Source organism: Dasypus novemcinctus, chromosome X, assembly GCF_030445035.2.
Source record: "Dasypus novemcinctus isolate mDasNov1 chromosome X, mDasNov1.1.hap2, whole genome shotgun sequence".
Taxonomy (NCBI): Eukaryota; Metazoa; Chordata; class Mammalia; order Cingulata; family Dasypodidae; genus Dasypus; species Dasypus novemcinctus.
Window position 1 is genome coordinate 30,118,697 of NC_080704.1, and position 22,735 is coordinate 30,141,431.

At 36.4% G+C, this 22,735-nt stretch overlaps 1 long non-coding RNA gene across 2 annotated transcripts in view; it reads right to left on the minus strand.

Annotated features, from left to right (window-relative positions):
* The window catches only part of LOC131277167 (uncharacterized), a 147,391-nt gene that overhangs the window by 29,357 nt on the left and 95,299 nt on the right, over window positions 1–22,735 (minus strand). For both annotated transcript variants that reach the window (XR_009184331.1, XR_009184330.1), the window contains exon 2: window positions 9,368–9,433. This is a non-coding gene — a long non-coding RNA (uncharacterized lncRNA). The remainder of the gene's footprint in view (window positions 1–9,367; window positions 9,434–22,735) is intronic.

Consider the following 22,735-nt stretch of genomic DNA (forward strand, 5'->3'; position numbering starts at 1 on the left):
TGTTTTGGGCACTGGGTATGTTTGTCGCTCCTGGGGTGTTGTTACTTCTGACAAAGCATGTATATACACTTATCTATAAGTATTTCTGTATGTATCCATCTGTATCTACATTCAACTAAACATGAGTTAATACTGATGTCTCCAAGTCTAATCCAGTGCCTCGTGGATTATTCTAGTCTTTCTGCCTTTGCTTTTCAGTAACTTCTCTCTCCTAACAGTGAGAAACCTGGGTCCCACCATCTACTTACAGTGTTTCTATTCCATTTCTTTGGGTTTTAGTTTTATAGTCTCCACTCATTTCCAAAGTTACACAGGTCAGCACTGCCCCCTGCCCCATCCCCGTTCACTTCAGTGAAGTTAGAGCAGACATTTGTGGTACAGTTACATTTATTACACAGTCTGAATTCTACACTGGGATTCTCCCAACCTCTTAAATGATTTTATTTTAATTTGTATATATTTAAGTTCACCCTTTTTTGCTGTAAAATTCTATGGGTTTGTCACAGGCATAGCATCACATTTCCACCATTACAGTATCATACATACAGTGTAGTTTTGCCACCCAAAGAATGCCCTGTGCTTCATCTAGTCAATTCTCCTTCCTCCCCCAACCCCTGGCCAACACTGATCTGTTGACCGTTTTTATAGTTTTGCCTTTTCCCAAATGTCATATGTAGCAGTTTGATATAATTGATGAATTCCAAAAAGAAATATTGGATTATACTTGTAATCTGATCTGTACCTGGGCAAGACTGACTTATAATTAGATAAAAGACATGGCAAAGAACAGAGTTGAGGGTTTCTGATGTTGGAATTTTGATGTTGGAGTTTGATGCTGAAGACTTAAACTGGAGACCTGGAAAGTAAGCTCACAAAGGAAAGAGAAGCCAGCCCCAGGAAGAAAGGAAACTTGAACCAAGAGAAAAGCAAGCCCCAGGAATGTAGGAAACCAGGAAACCTGAACCCTTGCAGATGTCGGCAGCCATCTTGCTCCAAACAGACTTTGGTGAGGGAAGGAACTTATGCTTTATGGACTGGTATCTGTAAGCTCCTACCCCAAATAAATACCCTTTATAAAAACCAACCAACTTTTCCGTATTTTGCATCAGCACCCCTTTGGTGCTAATACATCATACAAAGGGAATCATATAATATGCAGCCACCTCAGACTGGCTTTTTTCACTTAGCAATGTGCATATAAGGTTCATACATATTGCCCATCATTGGGATTTTTATGAATTAAGGCTGTGCTGCTCATACATTAGTATTCATCAGAATCACCTGGGAGGCTGTGAAAACACAAATCACTGGGATCTAATCAAATAGTTTATTATTCAGTATGTCAGGGGTGGCCCTGAGAATTTTCCTTTCTTTTCTAACATGGTACCAGGTAAAACTGCTGCTGCTGCTGCTGCTGCTGCTGCTTCAGGTTGATGCATTGAATAGCTCTTGATTAAGGTCCTGCACTCCTATGTATTCAGAGTCTTTTGATATTTGCCTGGATATAATTTGAAATGTCACATTTTGAAAATTGTAAATGGAATGCTATTTTACTTAAGCATCCTAAATGCTAGACAAGTGAAAAGAATGGATCTGAAAGCACTACATTATAATTAAATGAATATAGATAAAGCGATGGTAAAGAGGCATCTTGTCTTTTTTTCCCATACAACCACCATTATTATATGATTCTAGTTATCTGCCGTGGATGGGATTTATGGAAGTAAATTAGCTGCTCTTGGCAGCTACCATCTTTAGTACACTCTCTAACAGTGTCCCAACTTATGAAGGCACAGCTACAGCCAAGGTAGCTCAAACTTACAGAAACATCAAGCCAATTATATATCTCTATCCTTCTTCATTCTAAGTTCCTCTGTCCTGGCACTAATGGGTGTCTCCATCTCCTGCCCTTTCTCTCTAGAGCTTACACATTGTAGTCTATTCTTTGCATCTTTCTCAATAGACATCCTCAAAGTTTTTTTCATATGATCTTATGCAGATTTAGTAATGTTATCCTTCCTTCCTGTGAATACATGACTTTTCTTTACCCCCTTTCAAAGATTTCCACTTTACCCCTTCTGTCCAAAGCCAGATATGTCTTCTTTCCTTGACAGTTATATCTTAACTCCTCTTCTTTGCAGGACTGACCAAATATTTTGTACAACTGAGATCACACTATTCAAATTATTGACTACATTTTTAAAAGTTTACCAGTTTCTTGGAAATCTTTACATATCAGTAAAATCAAACAGAATTTATTCATTTGAATGAATGCGTATCATTTCCTTTTCTTTATTCAAAAGTTGTACATGCTCTAAGTGAGTTATTTTATCAGTTAAAAACTGCAAAATAGAAAATAAAAGTTGCCACAAACCATATTCTCCATTTTCCCCCAAATAATTGCATGTTTCTTGTGCTTATATTTTCTATACATCAAATGTATATATAAGCACACACATTATATATAATTAAATTTGGATTTTACTATATATATATCATTTTATCACAGCCACTTTTTTACCTATTAAGATATGCTGTGGGTCTTTCAATTTTAGCATATGCAAATATACTTCATTCTTCTTAATCTACACCTGATATTGTGTCATGTCCAATGGATGTGCTATGATTTATTTAGCCCTTTCCTATCATTGGACATTTAGTTTGTTTTCTGTGGTTTTATAATGAATGAGCATATGTCTTTTAGAACCTGCATACACTTTTCTATAGAATAAATTCCTTCCCAACAGGACACAGGATAAAATAGTACATGCTTTTTAAAACATTAATATTTACTGCCGAATTGCTTGGCAAAAAGGTCAGTAACAGAATACTGTGTGAGAAGGCCTGTTGCTGAACCTAGCATGCCTGTGTGTGTGGGGGCATGTACCTGCATTACTATTACCACTAACATTTTAAACACATCTTAGTAAAGTATTGAGTATTTTTCCATCCACCTTTTCTTCCTTCATTACTTCTCTGCTTTGACTTCCCAAGATCCTCGGCATTGTAATTTTTTTCAGATTATTTTTGTAAATTCTCAAATAATTAAGATGACAATATATTTATAGATAAATTTGGAGAAAATAAAGTCTTAATAATACCAACTTTTCCTATTAAAGAATATGACATTTTCATTCATTCATGAATGTTTTCTTTCGAGTTCCTCTGTACAGATCTTGAGAAAAAAAAGTATCTTTTGATGTTTGAAAAAACAAAGATGAAACAAAAACAAAGAAATAAAAAAGAACTTTAGGCATATGGGGAAAGTGGTAAGCAGGATAATGGTCCTTCAAAGATGTCCACATCCTAAAGTTTGAAAGCTGGATGTTAAGTTACGTGCCCAAAAGTAATAGAATGCTAATACTGGGAATGAAGCATTTGTTACTTCAGGTATATAAGGAATACAATGCATTATTAGTTTTTAAAATTAAAAATTCTACCAAAAGTTAAAAAGTGAAATTACAATTAGTTTATTATAAATGGCAGTATAATATAATGGTATTATTACACTGGATGTGTCACCAGGACAAGCCTATGGTGTAAGAAGACAATTTGTCTTTCTCTCCAGAATTTTCTATAAACAGATATAAACACATAAAGTACAGACAGAAATCATAAAAACAAAAAGACAGAGATTTAATTTCGTGAGAAATAAGAACAATGCAGCCATGGGATTAGAGTCCTGAAAATTTCCGTGTAAGCAAGCTCATGATTTAAAAACTCAAGATCAGGGAAACAGACTTGGCCCAGTGGTTAGGGCGTCCGTCTACCACATGAGAGGTCCGCGGTTCAAACCCCGGGCCTCCTTGACCCGTGTGGAGCTGGCTATGCGCAGTGCTGATGCGCCCAAGGAGTGCCATGCCACGCAAGGGTGTCCCCCGCGTGGGGGAGCCCCACACGCAAGGAGTGCGCCCGGGAGGAAAGCCGCCCAGCGTGAAAAGAAAGTGCAGCCTGCCCAGGAATGGCGCCGCCCACACTTCCCATGCCGCTGACGACAACAGAAGCGGACAAAGAAACAAGACGCAGCAAACAGACACAGAGAACAGACAACAGGGGAAGGGGGGAAATTAATTAAATAAATAAATCTTTAAAAAAAAAAACAAAAAAAACCCCTCAAGATCTAATGTAGAAATGAAGGTGTGGAGTGGTTTGGGGCAGATGATGGAACTTGAATATGAATCTACAAAATATCTGATGTATATATATTCACTAAAATGAGTTAGTAAAAAGAATTTAATAAAGTATCAATAATGTTTTACACATTGAATGAGAGGCAGTAAGATACCATTAAACTTCAATTACTTATGCTTATTTGCTACAAACTTATTGGTATATCCCTCCCTCACTTTTGAGAAACAAAATACTTGAAAATATTTTTTTCCGTGTTTTGAATCATACATTTATGAGACACCATAAATTAATACACCATCTCAATTCCCATTACTCTTTTTCATTTCTGACTCAGAACTCTTGATTTTCAACTCCTGGATTCCTCATTAGTCCCAGAGGTAAAAAAAAAAAAAAAAAAGTGATTTGAGTGCTTGAGATGGAAAAATCTCTGGATGACCTTTACTCAACCTTCTCCAAAATTTCTTTCCAAATACATAGGATTACAAGTTTAGTGCAGGTCTTTATTATGATTTCATAAGACAAGAAGACTGGAATGCATATTATGTAGGTTTTGTGTAGATTAGTTATGACTTCTGAAATCTATACCCTGATCATCTTTTTGACCACCATCTTTGACACATTGGCTATTCATTTCAGTCTTGTCTCCTTGTATTCACAAGATGGCTGCCATAGCTAGAGACATCCTTCACAGAGACTTTGAAGAGCAGATTCTTCTCACTAGTCTCCTTTAACAGGGGAAAATTTTTCCCAAGAATACCTTCAGCTGCCTTCCCTTAAGTATTGGTAGACATGCACATTAGTAACTGCAAGAAAGTTGAGAAAACAAGTTTCCAGGATTGCCAGCCTCTATTTTTGGATGTGACTGGGGTTGGTAATGCCTATTGGATAAGGTGATAAACGGTGTCTGTCATAGTGGGAAAACAGATTATATTTTATTCAGTTATCATTTATATCAGCTTCTCATTTACATTTTACACTTTCCCATCTTTACTGAATCTTCACTTGGTGCTCACCATGGACCTAAGCCCCTCCATTTCTTCATATTACTTTCTGTCTTCATTGTGTTATTCGGTGGCATAAAGGCCATGATTGGTCTTTATGATAGTTCTAATCCTACACAGAAAATTCTTCATTTATGGGCTTTCCGAGTTGCTTGCCTTATCTTGCCAGGTCTACTATGACAAATACTCCATGTTGGGTAGGCTTAACAACAGGAATTTATTGTACCTTGATTTTGGGATCTAAATGCCAACATCAATATATTGGTAGGGCTTGTTTTCTCCTGGAGACTGTAGCATTCTGGCAATCCTTCGTCACATAGCTCTCTCTCTCTCCTTGTGTCTGCTCCTCTAATTTCTACTCACTTCTGACTTCTACTGGATTGGACACTGACTGTGTCCAAATTTCCTTTACTTATGATGATTCCCGTCTTGGATTAAGGGCCACCCTGATTCAATCTGGTCTCATTTAAATAGGATTTTCAAAGATCCTGGTCCCAAATGAGTCCATACTTTACCTAATGATAACATCTTCAAAGGTTCTATTTACAGATGGTTTCACACCCACAGGTATGTGGATTAAGACCTGAACATGGTTTTTGTGGGAGACATGACTTAATCCACAACACTGCCTGAATGTGAAGGGAACTGAGTTAGGTGAACTCCAAGACCTTCTCAAATTGTATATATTTATGAGAACAGTGAATATAAATGAAAAGTAAAATGTGGGTTAATTTGGATGCATTAAGCCAATTAATTTTAACTAATATTTCATGTGTGTGCTATACATTGGGTTGTTAGAACATTAAAGGCCTAATTAACCAGTATATAATAAAAAAGGAAAAATATAGAGGGCATCCCATTGGATAAAATACAATGTAAGTACATATAAGACTAAGAATAAAAGATGAAACAAGATCATTATAATTTACCTAATGTTATGCAATTCACTCTTGTTAATAAGTTAAAATATTAAGGCTACAGAGTAAATGTGATTAGGAAATGAAAATAGTTCTCTTCGTTCTTTTTTTTAAAATACACAAAAAAGTTTTAGTTGAGTGGAGGGATCATTTGGAAACCTAATATCATATTCACATTTAATTTAGCAATTACTCTTTGGAAATAACTATTACTTTTATCCTTTCTCTTATCAGTGAGTATAATTACCCTGATATTAAGGTTTCATGATAGGCAACTAAAAACATTTAATATACACATTATAATTAGAACTTTTTAGAATTACCTGGCTTTTTAGGAGAGCATGTTCTCTCTTTTTCTGAAATATCTCCTTGTTTTCTCTTTCAGTTGTAATTAATTGTACATACAAAATATGCTTGGGTTTACACAAAGAACATATCAGATATTTTCCTAAAAGTATGTATGTGTAGGTTAGACTTAAATTTACTTAAATTTACATTTAAACTTTTAAAATTGTAAAATTTACAATGGGCTAAAGGATCCAGAATTTGTATTTAAGTCACAAGTTCTGGATTATGCCTTGACTTGGAGGGAAGTGGTAATAGATTGTGTTGGACACTTTTAATTGCATGCTGTTCTCTGACCTGCTGCTCTACCTTCTGATCCAATCAACTTGTTAATTTGGAGCTTTGAAATACTGAAATTATGCTCAAGTAATGATTTTTCCCATTCTCATAAAGGAAGCCTTAATAATTTAACTGCTATAAATTTTATATTTTTCTTAAAATATGAGCAGTGTTAATTTTACTTAAAATTAACTCATAATCTTATTCTAAAGCTTGAGGCTGAGCTCCCATGAACTGATATGAAAACATTACAAATAATGTTCTATAATCAGATTATCTTTTTATGCTTTTATTTACTCTCAAATCTACTAATAAAATTTTTTATTTTTGTATGGATAAATACATATTCTTAGAGCATTCCATGGGTAATATCTCCATATTCGAGTTCATTATCATACTATCAAAACTTATTGTATAGAGGTAATTGTGAACTATAAATCTGTATCATTAATCTCTATTGTGATCAACAAGCATTTATTGAGAAATTATGTTTGGGGTGTTACAAATCATCTTTGCCCTTAAGGACTTACAATCTAGTTGGACAAAAGCAGACTTATAATTACACAGAAAAATAAAATGCAATACAAGAGAGCAGGTGCTAAAAGTCAAATGAGTAAATCAGCCCACATATTCTAAAGGGACTCAGAGGGAAGGGAGAATATCTGGCTTCGTAGAAGAAGAAAGGGGATTTATATTTTGCCTTTAAATATAGTTCATTTTACTAGAACTTTCTATGCAATAGGCACTGTGCAAAGCTTTTCACATATCTTAGTATGCTGAAAGAAAGGTAGAATGCATTAAAACAGAGATTTGGCCAGGATTCTCACAGCCTAAAGTGAAGATAAACTAGCAAACTAGTAAACGAATCTATACACAGCTGCATTTTCAGTGAAAGTAAAGGTAAAACAGAGGGTTACTGTAGAAAGCTTGGTGTGGCAGAAATAACAATGACCTAGATGTTAGAGTGCTTGGGGTTCTATCCGAACACCCACTATTTAGTTATACCTCATAGGCAAACTCTTTTACTCTGGTTTTCTTTGCCCTCGTGTGTAAGATGAGGTTGTAGACTTGATGGAAGCTAATGATGCTTTCAGCTCTAAAATACCATGGTTCAATGGGAAGTCATTGAAGGTTTTGATCAAGGAGAGTGATGTGCAAAGCAATGGCAAACACATAGGGTGTATAGTTGGAGGAGAGTCCGGAGGCAAAGAGAACAATTAGTAAAGCACTGCAATATGTCATGCTTGAAGAACTGTTCTGTCTTGCAACTTATACCGATGGTGTGCTTTATTTAACATTTTACTTATGTAAATTTTCTTCAACGGCTATTTTCCTTTTTTTTTGGATGCTATTTGTGATTTCAGAAACAGAGTTCGTTTTCTGGTTTGCTTCTTTAGTTTCACAACTTTGTATTTCTAAACAATTTGACCTTAATTTAAATTGTGAACTGTCTCTATTCTCATTTTAAATGCCTAGCTTACTTTCCATTCATCTGATACTTCCATTTGAATTTTTCCTATTTCTGTATTTTCTTAATGAATTCTATTTGTTTGAGCTGATTTCTTTGATCTGCTAATTTTCTTTATTCATTTTAGATAACAAAATGCCATCTGCTTCTTATGATTTTCACTGAAGACGCTTTATATTTAACATCATCAGCTACCTTCCCCTCAATAATAGTGATTCCATGCAGGAAAAAAACCATATATATTCCAGTTATTCCATAGAAGAAAGTTGAGCACTTTGTGTGTGCGTAACTCAGCAGATATCTAGATATTTAAGCCCCACATGATTTTACTATTGAGTGTTTAGGCTGTTTTGTTAAGTTGGTAAAACATGTGTTTTTTTATTTCTGTAACAAGTGTAGGCAAACTTTTTTTCTATAAAGAACCAGACTGCAAATACTTTAGGCCTTTGGGACCATCTCGTTTCTGTTACAATTATTCAACTCTGTCATTGTAGCACAAATACCCAGTCATAGACAACACACAGAATGGGAGTGGCTGAGGTCCAAGAAACCTTTACTTACACAAATAGGAAGCAGGCTGGATTCATTGTGCAGGGATCAGTCATAGTTTGTTGATCCCTGTTCTGTAATACCAAATACATGATAAACTTTTATGTAAACGTCATTTTGCTTTGAAATAAAACGGGAAATGTTTATGCATTACATTATTTTCTATTACAAGCCTGAAAATTTTATTATTTGGTATCCACAACTTAGCACTCTCATGTATCTGACACTCTTGCAAAACAGGAAGTTACTACATTTCTTGAAAAACATTTATTCATCGTCAAACTTTTACAAGATAATAATTTTACGCCCTAAATGATTGAAACAATAAATATCACTCCCTAGTTTTAGGACTCAACCAGGAAAAGTAAATATTGTTCAGGAGCTGTAGAGCTGAAATTCAGAGACTGATTTTTCCTGCTTTTCTCCTCTAGTATAAATGGGACTGAGGAGGCCTCTGGATAATTTATATGTGCATCTCACAAGCCACGACATAATAGTAGAAACAAAGGCAGTGTCTGTAGTCAGAGATCACTTTGAGGAAAATGCATAAGTCCACACAGGCAAGTTCAAACAGAAAAACTAAACAAAGGCTTTATTATAAAAATACAGCAGAGTCTTGCTAAACTCAATTGCAGAAAATATAACTGAGCCTCATGAATACAAAATATTGCACTTACCCCATTCAGCTAACATGGAGGTGAAGAAGGTCAACCACCACACCAGGGAGTCAAGAGTGCCTGCAACTGAAAACAGGAGAATTACATCCAGCATGCATGTGGAATCTAAGCCCCCTCTTGATATAGATGTGCAGTGGACACAACCATTCCAGGGTCCACAAGATGGAGGAATAGAGTATGGATTAGAGTGGACTTACTGGTAATTCTATTCATGAACTGTTGTGATTAGTAATCGAAGAAAATGTGGCATTGGTGTGGAGAAAGTGGCCATGGTGGCTGCTTGGGGTAGGGAGTGGGAGGAAGAGTTTTCGGGACTTGGAGTTGTCCTGGGTGGTGCTGTAGGGACAGTTACCGGACACTGTATGTCCTCCCATGGCCCACTGGGTGGACTGGGGGAGAGTGTGGGCTATGGTTTGGACCACTGACCATGAGGTGCAGCAGAGCTCAGAGATGTATTCACCAAATGCAATGAATGTCTCATGATGATGAGGAGATGGTTGTTATGGGGGGAGGAGTGGGATGAGGGGGATGAGGGATTTTTGGGGACCTCATATTTTTTTAATGTAATATTAAAAAAAAAGAAAATCATCAAAGATTTATTATCTCAATTTCTCTCTTCCTCTTTCTTACCATATAACTTTCCATCCATGCTTATTACTTCTGTACTATTATCCTCTCTGAAAGCTTCCCATGTCTAAAAGTGTTCATAATTTTGGCATGCATGGTTTTTGGCTTGCCGTCATATCAAATCTTGATTTTACTTTGCCAAATCTTTCAATTCAAATGTTTAATGTCTTCCAGCTACAATGACTTTGTCCCTTAGTCCAGATTCTGGAAAGCAAGCAAGCAAGCAAGCAAGCAATTGAGTGAGCAAGTGAGGTTAAAGACTCTGATTGCCTGCTGGCTGGCAATAAATTGCTTAGCGTTGAGTCAGTTGCTCTCCATTTGAATGCGCTATGGTCAGAAAAAACAGGGGCATGTGATCTGATGTCAAAATTGCAGCCACCCTAGACTGAAATAAAATCTGTGGGTAGAAGCAGAGGGCACTGAAGGAAAATTGACTGATATGTTTGCTACAGACTGGAAAATAGGATTGCTATCTTTGTGGAGAGTTGTTATTTTTGGAATTAAGAGCATGGGTCCTTTTAATAGTAGGGTTCATAAGAAAGGAAGTTTTCAGACATTAATCATATCCTTTACAATGAATCCCACACAGGATAAGTAAAAATAAGTCTGCACCTATACATATATCAAAGTGAGCCTGGGTAACACTAAAGACAAGGGGAAGATTTAAAAGATGAAAAGAAAAGAAAAACTGTCTTCTTAATAAACAAGGAAAGCCAGAAGGAAATGGAATAATATTTTAAAGTTCTGAGAAAAATATTTCAATCTACAAATGTGTATTCCAGAAACAATCTCTCAAGAACAAAGATTAAATAAAAATACTTTCAGAATAACATGAACTAAAAATTCCCTACTAACAGAGACTTCACTAAAGGTACTTGTAAAGAGTATACTTGAACAAGAAGGAAAATTATCTCAGACAGAAGGTCTGAGATACAAGTAGAAAATGAATAAAGAAAATATTAATAATGCTGCCATGGCTAGAATAAACAAATAGACTGTTTAAGCAATGAAGATAAGAACTAATTAGTGGTGTTAAACAATAATCAAGAAAAAACTAGACATTGCAAAAAAATAAATTGCAGCTTGCAGTGAGGGTGGTGATCAGAGTCAAAGAATATAAATTCCTGCCTAATTTTTGAAAGGCAGCTGATTAACTTTAGACTGAGTTAAACATATGTGGTAGATTTTTACTCTGGCAACCTACAAAGTGTCACATCTCTTGGTGGCTCATGGTGGTTTATGCCCTTGTATAGTTCACTCCTTCATTGGCTCTGTACTTGATCAGTTTATTATTCTTGTATTGCTATGTAATAAATTACCACAAATTCAGCAGCTTAAAACAGTACACATTTATTATCTCACAGTTTTGTAGCTAAGATGTCTGGGTAGAGCCTAGCTCAGTTCTGTTTCAGGGTCTCAGCAGGATGAATTCCAGGTGTTGGCTGGGACTGTGGTCTCATCATAGGCTCAATTGAGGAAAGATCTACTGCTGATCTCCCTTAAGTTGTTAGGAGATTTCATCTCCTTGCAGGTGTAGGACAGAGGTCCTCAATTACTTGTCGACTATTGGCTCAGGGCCACTCTGACCTCCTAGAGGTTGCCTACAGTTTGCAATTCCCTACCATGTGGCCCTCTCCACAGACAGTTCAGGACGTGACTGCTTTCTTCTTCAGGGCTAGCAGGAGAATCTCTCTCATTTATTCTCTCTCTCCCCCTCTCCCCCTCTCTCCCTGCCTCCCTCTTCCCCTCCCTCCCATTTGCCATGTGATGTAACCTAATCAATGAGGGGTATCTCCTTGTCATTGGTTTCTTCTTTTGGATAGAAGCAAAGCAAATGTCCTGCACAAAGAACAATGGAACCAAACTGATGGTTCAGAAACAGACACTCACATCTATGGTCAAGTGACTGTTGACAAGTCTATCAAACCCACACAGCTCCAGCAGAACAGCCCATTCCACAAATGGTGCTGAGAGAACTGGAGATCCATAGCCGAAAGAAGGAAAGAGGACCCCATTCTCACACCTTATTAAAAATTAACTCAAAATGGATCAAAAAGCTAAGTATCAAAGCAAGAACCCTAAAGCTTCTAGAAGAAAATGTAGGAAAACATCATCAAGACCTGGTGGTAAGTGGTGGATTCTTAAAGGAGATAAGGGGAGAACTGAGATGGACTACTGATGCTTAATGTATATCGAGGTTTTAAATAACTTTACTGTAAAAGTGTGGAAATGTACAGAGTTAATGGTAACACATTATAGTGAGTAACAGCTGCTTTATACATAAGAATGTGGCTGAAATGGTTGACTAGGGATGTGACTGCCAATTGAAAGAAAGATAGAGAATAATCTAGGGACTGAATAACATAGTAAACCCAGAGGTGGATTATGGTACACATGCAAGTATCCTCTGTGAGCTAGAGCAGAAGCACATCACTGTTGCAGGTTAGTGGGAATGTGGAGGAGTATGGGAAAAATACAACTGGAGTGACCTATGAACTGTGGTTAACAGTAATAATTTAATATTCATGCATCTATACCAAAGATGTACTTTGTTGATATGAGGGAGTATGGAAAAAGTGTGCCAAATGTACACTATCAACCGTGGCTAGTGGTAATAGTCTGATGAATTCATCTCATAATCTGTAACAAATGTTCTACCATGCTGTGATGTGTTGATGGAGGGCCATTATATGGGAATTCTGCACATGAGCATGATTGTTTTAAGTTCACAACTTCTATAATAAAAATATATTTAAAAAATAATAATAGGGTGGGTTGGGGGGAAAATACACCAAATGTAAGATATGGATCATAGTTAGTAGTAAGATTTTTTATGATATTCTTTCATAATTTGTAACAAATATCTCACAACAGTGCAAAGTGTTGGTAGTGGTTTGATGCATGGGGCCCCTGTACGATGCTATGCATGTCTGCTTTGTAAGTTCACAACTTTTACTATACACTTATTTTTTATGTATGCGCATGTATAAATGATATAAAAATGAAAATAATAATGATAATAGTGTGGGTTTGGGAAAAAATACACCAAATGTAAGATACTTTGGTTAGTAGTAATATTTTGAGGATGCTCTTTAATCATTAGTTAAAAATGTTTCACAACAATGCCAGGTATTGGTAGTAGGGTGAGGTATGAGACTCTGTCTCTAATAAATACAGATAAAAAAATCCTCGAGAAAATATTTTCAGACCAAATCCAAAACCACATTTAAAGAATTATACACCATAACCAAGTAAGTTTTAACCCAAGTATGCAAGGGTAGTTCAACAAAAGAAAACCAATTAGTGTAATAAACCACATTAGTAAATTGAAGAAGAAAAATCACATGATCCTTTTGATTAACACAGAAAAGGTGTTTGACAAAATACAGCATTTTCTTGATAAAAACACTCCAAAAGATAGGAATAAAGGGATGCTTTCTCAACATAGTAAAGTGCATATATGAAAAACCTATAGCCAGCATTGTACAGAACAGTGAAAAACTGAAAGCTTTCTTGCTGTGATCAGGAACAAGACAAGGATGCTGTTACCACTTTTATTCAATTTCGTGCTAGAAGTTCTAGCTAGAGCAATTAGGCTAGATAAAGCAATAAAAGGCACCCAAACAGGAAAGGAAAAAGTCAAACTTTCACTATTCACTGATATGATCTTATATCTAGACTCTCCTGTAATATCCACAACAAAACTTCTAGAACTAAGAAATGAATTCAGCAAAGTGGCAGGATACCAGATTAATACATAAAAATCAATAGCATTTCCATACAATACTGATGAGTAATCTGAGGAGGAAATTTTTAAAAATCCATTTATAATAGAGACTAAAAGAATCAAACATTTAGGAATAAAATTAACCAATGACATAAGAAAGCTGTATTCAGAAAACTACAGAACATTACTAAAAGAAACTTATGACCAAAATAAATAAAAGGACATTCTGTGTTTATGGACTGCAACTGGAAGACAAAGTATCATTAAGATGTCAGTTCTATCCAAACTGATGTATGGATTCAATGCCATCCTAACAAAAATCCCAAGAGCCTATTTTACAGAAATGGAAAAGCAAATTATCAAATTTATTTGGTGGATGTGTCATGATGATGGGAACAAGTGTTGTTGGGGGGGGAGAGGGGGGGTGGGGGGGTGGGGTTGAATGGGACCTCACATATATATATATTTTTAATGTAATATTATTACAAAGTCAATAAAAAAAAATTATTTGGAAGGGTAAGGGGCCCCAAATAACCAAATATTTCTTTTAAAAGAAGAACAAAGTTGGAGCACTCTCACTTCTTGACTTTAAAGCATATTACTTAGCTACAGCGGTAAAAATAGCATGGTATTGGCATGAAGACAGGCAGGTTCACCAATGGAACCAAATCGAGAACTCAGAAATAGATCGTTACATCTACAGTCAGGTGATTTTTGATAAGGCTGTCAAGACCTCCCAACTGGGCCAGAACAGTGTATTCAGGAAATGGTGATGGGAGATCAGATATCCATATGCAAAAGAATGAACGAGGACCCCTATCTCACACCTTATATAAAAACTAACTCAAAATGGATCAAGTTCCTCAATATAAAAGCGACAAACATAAAACTCCTAGAATAAAATAGAGGGAAACATCTTCAAGACCTTGTGGTAGGTGGTAGTTTCTTAAACCTTATACCCAAAGCACGAGCAACAAAAGAAAAAATAGATAAATGGGATTTCCTCAAAATTAAACACTTTTGCACCTCAAAGGACTTTGTCAAAAGGGTGAAAAAAGCAGCCGATGCAATGGCAGAAAATATTTGGAAATCACTTATCTGATAAGGGCTTAATATCCATGATATAGAAAGAGATTATACAACTCAACAATAAAAAGGCAAACTACCTGATTTTAAAATGGGCAAAAGACTTGAAAAGAAAATTGTCCAAAGAAGAAATACAAATGGCAAAAAAAAAAAAACCCATGAAAAAATGTTCAACATCACTAGCAATCAGGGAAATGCAAATCAAAACTACAATGAGATATCATTTCACACCTATTAGACTGACCACTATTAAAAAGTCAGAAAACTGTAAATGTCGGAGGGGATATGGAGAGAGAGGATCGCTTATTCACTGTTGATGGGAATGTAGAATGGTATAGCCATTGTGCAGGACAGTTTAGCAGTTCTTAAGGAAGTTGAATATAGACTTGCCATGTAACCCAGCAATACCATTACTAGGTATATGCCCAGAAGAACAGAGAGCAGAGAAACGAACAGACGTCTGCATATCAATGTTCACAGTGGCATTATTCATGATTGCCAAAGGTTGGAGACAACGCAGATATGCATCAACTGATGAATGGATCAACAGACTGTGGTGTATACACACAATGGGATATTACACAGCGGTAAGAAGAAATGAAGCTGTGAAGCATATGACAGCATGGATGAACCTGGAGGACATTATGTTGAATCAAGCGAGCCAGACACAAAAGGACATATAATGCATGATTACTCTATTATGAACTAAATATACTGTGTAAACTCATGGAGTTAATAATAAGAATACAGGTCACCAGAAAATAGAAGGAGGGTAGAGAATGGAAAGCTGAAGGTTAATCAGTGCAGAATTGGTAAAAAGGTTGTTTGTAAATCTTTGAAATGAATAGAAATGGTGAAAGCATATCATAGTTTGTCACTAAGAGAGCTATTATATGGGTATGACAGTGGTTGAAAGGGAAAGTCTAAGGTCATGTGTATTACTTGAAGGAAAGCTAAAAACTGTAACATGGGCCTGTATATGATAGAAAAACCTCATGTAAAACACATATGGTGGTATTTCATATATAAGACTGTTTTTACAAAATATAACTACAAACACTCTAGAGAGAAGGAAAAAGAATAGCAGCTATGTATGGCAGGGGAAGCATAGAGAGATTGAGAGGTGATGAGTTTTGTTTGTTTTTTATTATTATTATTGGAATAACGAAAGTGCCCTAAGAATGATTGAAGTGATGAATGTACAAATAAGTGATTACTTCTAATACCACTGATTGTACACTTTGGATGGCTTTGTGCTTGGTTGACATGCGATCTTGATACTTCTGTTTCATATCTTTATACATACATTTCAGGATAAAGTCAAACCTCCTCTTCATATCTCCCACGATCCATTATATTTCTACCCCTTCTTGCACATCTCTTGTGAAGCCCCAAATCAAATTGCAATCGAACTAACAAATCCTCAAACTAGTGATGTCATGACTCTATGCTGTTCTTCAAATACTCTTGCTGTTTCCTTTCCCCAGGAGGTTTTTCTCATCCCTCTGTCTTCCTCAAGAACTTCTCCTTAACTAACTCAATTTTCATTTATATTCTGGGAAGCCTTATATTACCTATACTTGTACACTCAAGCCAAACACAATTGATCACTCTGTTCCTCCACCATACTTTGATCACAGCTCCAAATGACCACTTATAATACCATATAGAAATTACTTTTGTGTTTGTCTCTTGATTAGAATAATTTATCTTTGTAGCCAGAGGGCCTATCCCAGAGCCTGACCCATAGTGAATGATGAATTCCTTGCAGAATAGAAAATATGAAATAATTAGGTATCATCCACAGTGGAATAGCTCAACAATTATGGAATGATAGGATTCACGAGTAGCCTGCTATATACTGTTCTTCAAAACGCATATTGCACAGGGCTTCCACATCTACAGGGCACCATTCTCACCATAGACTCATTCTAACTGAAATGAAAATGGGGATATGGAGATTCACGGCCTCCTGCCAGAATCCTGGAGCCTTAGGAGAGAGCCTGTGCATGCATAACCCCCCATCTTCACACACTACAACAACCACTCAAGAGTGAGCACACACAGTCCCTGACTAACACATACACAGATTCTATCCAGATCATCTGAGCATGCCTTGATATACCTTCCTGTAGCTACCAGCAGCTACTGGAAATATGACCCCTGCCACTGCCTGTCTCAGAATCTGACACACTCATCTGACCTGGGGTGGGGAGCAGTTTAGGTGTGTGCAGAGAGCAGAGCATGAATATCACTTGTGACCTAGGAAATTCATCATTCTAGAGAGGTGGGAACAGGTGGGAATGAAGGCTTTAGTTTTATATTCACCCAGTTAGGGCTATGCAATTTTAAAATTTTGTATAGAGCTCATGTAAGGACCAGTTGCTTTGATCACAGAGAGAGATTCCAGGATGCAGGAAGTCTTCTGGGCATGATTCATGCAAAGTATGTCTACTGCCACAATAATGATGTGCAAAAAAACAACCATAAAACAGAGTTTAAACAAAAATAAACATTAGCTTAGCTCGGGAGTCTGCAGAGATAAGCTGATCTGCCCTGGGCTCAGCTGATCTTGACTGAGTACTTTCATCTGTCTTTGACAGGCTGAGTATTGACTAGGTAGCTCTGAGGATCTCGGCTGGGTTCATCTGCATATCTAGAGGTCCCCTGATTTTTGTTTTGTTTTTGTTTTGTTTTTTAATCTTTTATTATTTTTTAAAGATGCATAGATTAAACAGAATGTTACATTAAAATATATGAGGTTCCCATATATCCCACTCCCCACCCCCCTACACACCTCCTACCTCAACAACCTCTTTCATCATCGTGGCACATTCATTGCATTTGGTGAATACATTTTGGAGCACTGCTGCACCGCATGGATTATAGTTTACATTGTAGTTTACACTCTCCCCCAGTCCATTCAGTGGGTTATGGCAGGATAGATAATGCCCTCCATCTGTCCCTGCAATATCATTCAGGACAACTCCAAGTCCCGAAAATGCCCCCATATCACACCTCTTCTTCCCTCTCCCTGCCCTCAGGTTAACCTTGACATGAATGACTGGAACAATGGAGCTTTGCTCCACATGTCTCATCATGTACCATGGGGATGACAAAGGACAAAAGCAAGAAGCAGAAGCAACCAAATATCTTTCCAGCATCTTCTTTCATTACATTTGCAAGCCTTTTATTGACCAAAGCAAATCACCTAGCCAAGCCCAGTGTGAGAGTCAGAGGGCACTACCAAGTTGCATGGCATCAAATTGGAAAGAGAAGTCATGGAAGAGGATGAAGCAGCCTGACCTGTAATTTTATGTAAACTGAAACAAAAAGTTGTGGGGACAGTGGTAGAATGTCCCACTCAGTCTCTGACTACCTATTCTTATGCTTGTCAGCCCTATTTTATTACGCTCTGGAATCTTCCTTTTTACTGCTAAGTTCTAGTCATTGATATTAAGAAACATTCATATTACCTGGATTTGGATGTGTTAATGAAATGTGCATCTACTGAACGAAAACATCACCCAAATAACATTTCTGTAATTTTCAGACTAGTATATCATGAGAGAACACATCCGTACCCGATAGGTATTCATCCTGAACTTGACTTTGCAGGTTTGCCCTGCATATTCTGTGACTGAACATTGAGCTAAATTTCACGGATAGGATTCTAACCGGAAACAGGAAAACAAATGGCTCTGTGGTTTTTCTCTCCTGGGGTTATCAGCAGGCAAACACTCTCGTGGTCTCATTGACTGCTATATTGGTGGAGATGCTAATGATCTAAATCCAACAGATGCTTGGAAGCACAGTACAAGTTAAAATATGCAAGCAACAGAAATAAAAAACGTGGGCCGTTTGGCACACTCATAGAACGCTCATCCTATATTTAGAGATAATTAGCCATGTTAGGAGACCAAAAGCATCTTTTTTTGGCCCTTGAAAAGCTAAATATAAACTGCAAACAGACACCGGCAGGTTCACTAAATTTCCAAGATGCAGAATTTCTTTTGAGAAGGGCCAAAGCTTTTTACAGTTATTCCGCTTCTTCGCATTTCATATATGCTTTTCAAAATATGCCTTAAATAAACCATTTGCTACATATTGTTTCTAGCAGCATAATTTAATTTTCTAAGGTAGAAACACTCATTTTGTGTAGTTTAAAAAAATCCAGAAAAGAACCCTGGTGTATTTTTACAAAATGCAAACAAGTTTTCCCTGTAAACATGTTCCTATTGAACTGCTTTACATGAGATATTAAGTCTGGAAAACAAAATTTACACGTTAGAATTACAGAAGAAAAATTAAAATACCAAAGTGGGATACAGCACAATGTCTCTTTTCTCACCTCTGTTTAAACCCAGTCCTGGTTCAACTAGGTTATTTAATTCCAACAGACACTTTAAATGGTTCAACTCCATTTCCCCAAATTATATTTAGCATATAGAACTCACATGGTCCTTTTACTGACAACAATTTTGATAGACATAGGCTTTAGGTGTAATTGAGACTACTTGCAGATGGAAATCTTTGCTCACTAGATATGTATTTTTATTTTCTCTACTGCTAGAACACAACGTATTTTTTTTTTGCTTGATTTGCACCCAGAGCAAGAGAGATGGGATTATTCTTAGAACAGTCAGACCCACTCATGAAATTGTTCCTTCAAATGTGTGGTCTGCACAGGAAAAGAATGATGCTTGCAAGAAAGTTGGCGTGCTCAGTGAAAGGGAGAAATGAATGCTAGGTAAGTCATCAACAAAACCTAGCCAGTGACTTTTGTGTTTTTGTTTTGTTTTTGATAATGCAACTAGGGGAAGCCCTGTGAAGGAAGCACAGACATCTTCTTCATTATAATTTATGGTTTCCTCTTTCCTGCAGGACAATTGCTAAACTTCCTAGGGTGATATTGAAGATCCATTTCCAACATGGCTCAGACCTTCATTTTAAAACTCACCCTTAGTTATTCACTCTAAACATCATCTGGTGATATTGGATCCCTCACTGCCCATCAAGCATATTATTTACTAAACTACCTCCTAACATTTCCTTTTTAAAAAAAAAAATCAATTTTATTGGTTTATATTAATAATGCAACTATTCATCCAAAGTGTACAGTCAATGGTATTTGGTGTAATCACATGGTTGTGCATTCACCACTTCAATCTTTATTAAAGCATTTTCATTATTTAAATAATAATAACAATAAACAAAAAACAGAACAGAAAAACAAGGAAATTCTTCACCTCTCAATCTTTCTGTGTTTCCCCTACACAGCTGCTATTTCTGGCTATTCTTGCACAATTATTTATTTATTTATAAAGCTTTTTAATTGAGATATATTCACATACCATATGATATACATAAGGACACAACCAGCTTAAAAGTGAATGGTTGGGAAAAGGTATTCCAAGCAAATAGTAACCAAAAAAAGGAACTGGAGTAGAACAGATAAATGTAAAATAACAATATTATAGTATAAGAACAACAATTACTCAGTGCTACTGGCAAATTTTCCTTTGATAAGTATTCTGTAATTTTTTTCATGCAAAATAAATACTTGCTTTTAATTAAGGAGGACTGATGAAGAGACATTTTTTGAAACTTCATTTTTCTTTAACCCTCTCTTATTCATACTCTTTAATTAAAATAATCTATCTGGATCAATAATGATTTAGCATGACTATTGTTGAACAAGAGTTTGAGTTTTTCTGCCTCATAAAATTATGAGTCGACAAATTGTTGTCTACTGTAATTCATCCCAATAAGATGTGAAGAATTCCCCAATAGGAATTTCATTATCAAAAAGAATTATGGCCTAAATGGAAATTAAATAACTAAACCAATAATTTATTTCATATAGATTATTATGTCCAATAGTTAGAGCTGTAATATAAAAATTAGAATTATAATTAATTTCTATTATATTTGAATTATATTTTACATTTATGTTTGTTGCAATACTATCTATTTTTTATAATTGATTATATTAAATCTAACCTGGCCTTGCACTCTCTTTTAAAATTTGTAATTTCGGAGGCGGACTTGGCCCAGTGGTTAGGGCGACCGTCTACCACATGGGAGGTCCGTGGTTCAAACCCTGGGCCTCCTTGACCCATGTGGAGCTGGCCCATGTGCAGTGCTGATGTGCATAAGGAGTGCCCTGCCACACAGGGGTGTCCCCCATGTAAGGGAGCCCCATGCGCAAGGAGTGCAACCTGTAAGCAGAGACGCCCAGTGCGAAAGAAAGTACAGCCTGCCCAAGAATGGCTCCGCACATGGAGAGCTGACACAACAAGATGAAGCAACAAAAAGAAACACAGATTCCCATGCCACTGACAACAACAGAAGTGGACAAAGAAAACACAGCAAATAGACACAGAGAACAGACAACCAGGGTGGGGGGAGAGGGGAGAGAAATAAATAAATAAATAAATAAATCTTTTAAAAAAATTGTAATTTCTTTCAATCTATTTTTCTATTTATTTTACAATTTTACAATAAAGGACTTTTTAACAACTAAAAAAACCCCACTGATTATATACTTTGGATAGATTATATGTGACTATATTTCAATAAAGTTACTTAATAAACAAATAAATAATTGTGCAAGCATAGCTAGAAATAGCAGCTATGTACAGCAGGGAAAACAGTGAGAGGTGAAAAATGTTCTTGCTTTTTTGTCTGTTTTTTACTTATCATTATTATTGAAATAATGAAAATGCTTTATTAATGATTGAAGTGATAAACACACAACTATGTGATTATACCAAATACCATTGATTATACTCTTTGGATAAATTGTATGCTTTATTAATATATATCAAGAAAATGGATTTGTTAAAAAAAATGTCCATGATACATGGAGAGATGTTACAGCTCAACAAAAAGACAAACAACCCAAATTTAAAATGGGCAAAATACTTGAATAGACATTTGTCCAAAGAAGAAATACAAATGGCAAAAAAAAACAGATGAAAAAAGGTTCACCATCACTAATGATGAGGGATATGCAAATCAAAACTACAATCAGATATCATTTCACACCTATATGAATGGCCACTAGAGGCATTCTCAGGACTTGGAGTTGTCCTGAGTGGTGCGCCAGGGACAATGCTGGATGTTGTGTATCCTCCCATGGCCCACTGGATGGAACGTGGGAAAGTGTGGGCTATGGTGTGGAACACGGGACATGGGGTGCAGTGATGCCCGGAGATGTACTCACCAGACGCAATGGATGTGATATGATGATGGGGGAGAGTGTTATTGGGGGGGGAGTGGTGGGGGCGAATGGGGACCTCATAATTTTTTAATGTAATATCTTTTTAAAAAATGAATAAATTGAGTAGAATTTTTTAAAAAAATGAATGGCCACTGTAAAAAAAAAACAAAGAACTACAAGTGTTGGAGAGAATGTGGAGAGATAGGAACACTTATCACCTGTTGGTGGGAATGTAGAACGGTACAGCCACTGTGGAGGACTGTTTGGCAGTTTCTAAGGAAGTTGAATATAGACCTGCCATGGGACCTGGCCATACCACTGCCAGGTATATACGCAGAAGAATTGAGAGCAGTGATATGAACAGACATCTGCATAACCATGTTCATAGCAGATTATTTACAATTGCCAAAAGATGGAAACCCAGGTGTTCATCAACCAATGAATGGATAAACAAATTGTGGTGTATACACATGATGGAACATTATGCAGCGGTAAGAAGAAATGAAGTCTTGAAGCATATGACAACATGGATGAAACTGGAGGACATTATGTTGAGTGAAGTAAGCCAGACACAAAAGGACAAATGCTGTATGTCTGTGCAACTATGAAGTAAATTTATTGTGTAACATATTGTAAGATTCCATTTATATAAAATGTAAATACAAATATTTCCTTTTGACTTTTCCTGGAGTGTCCTTAACTT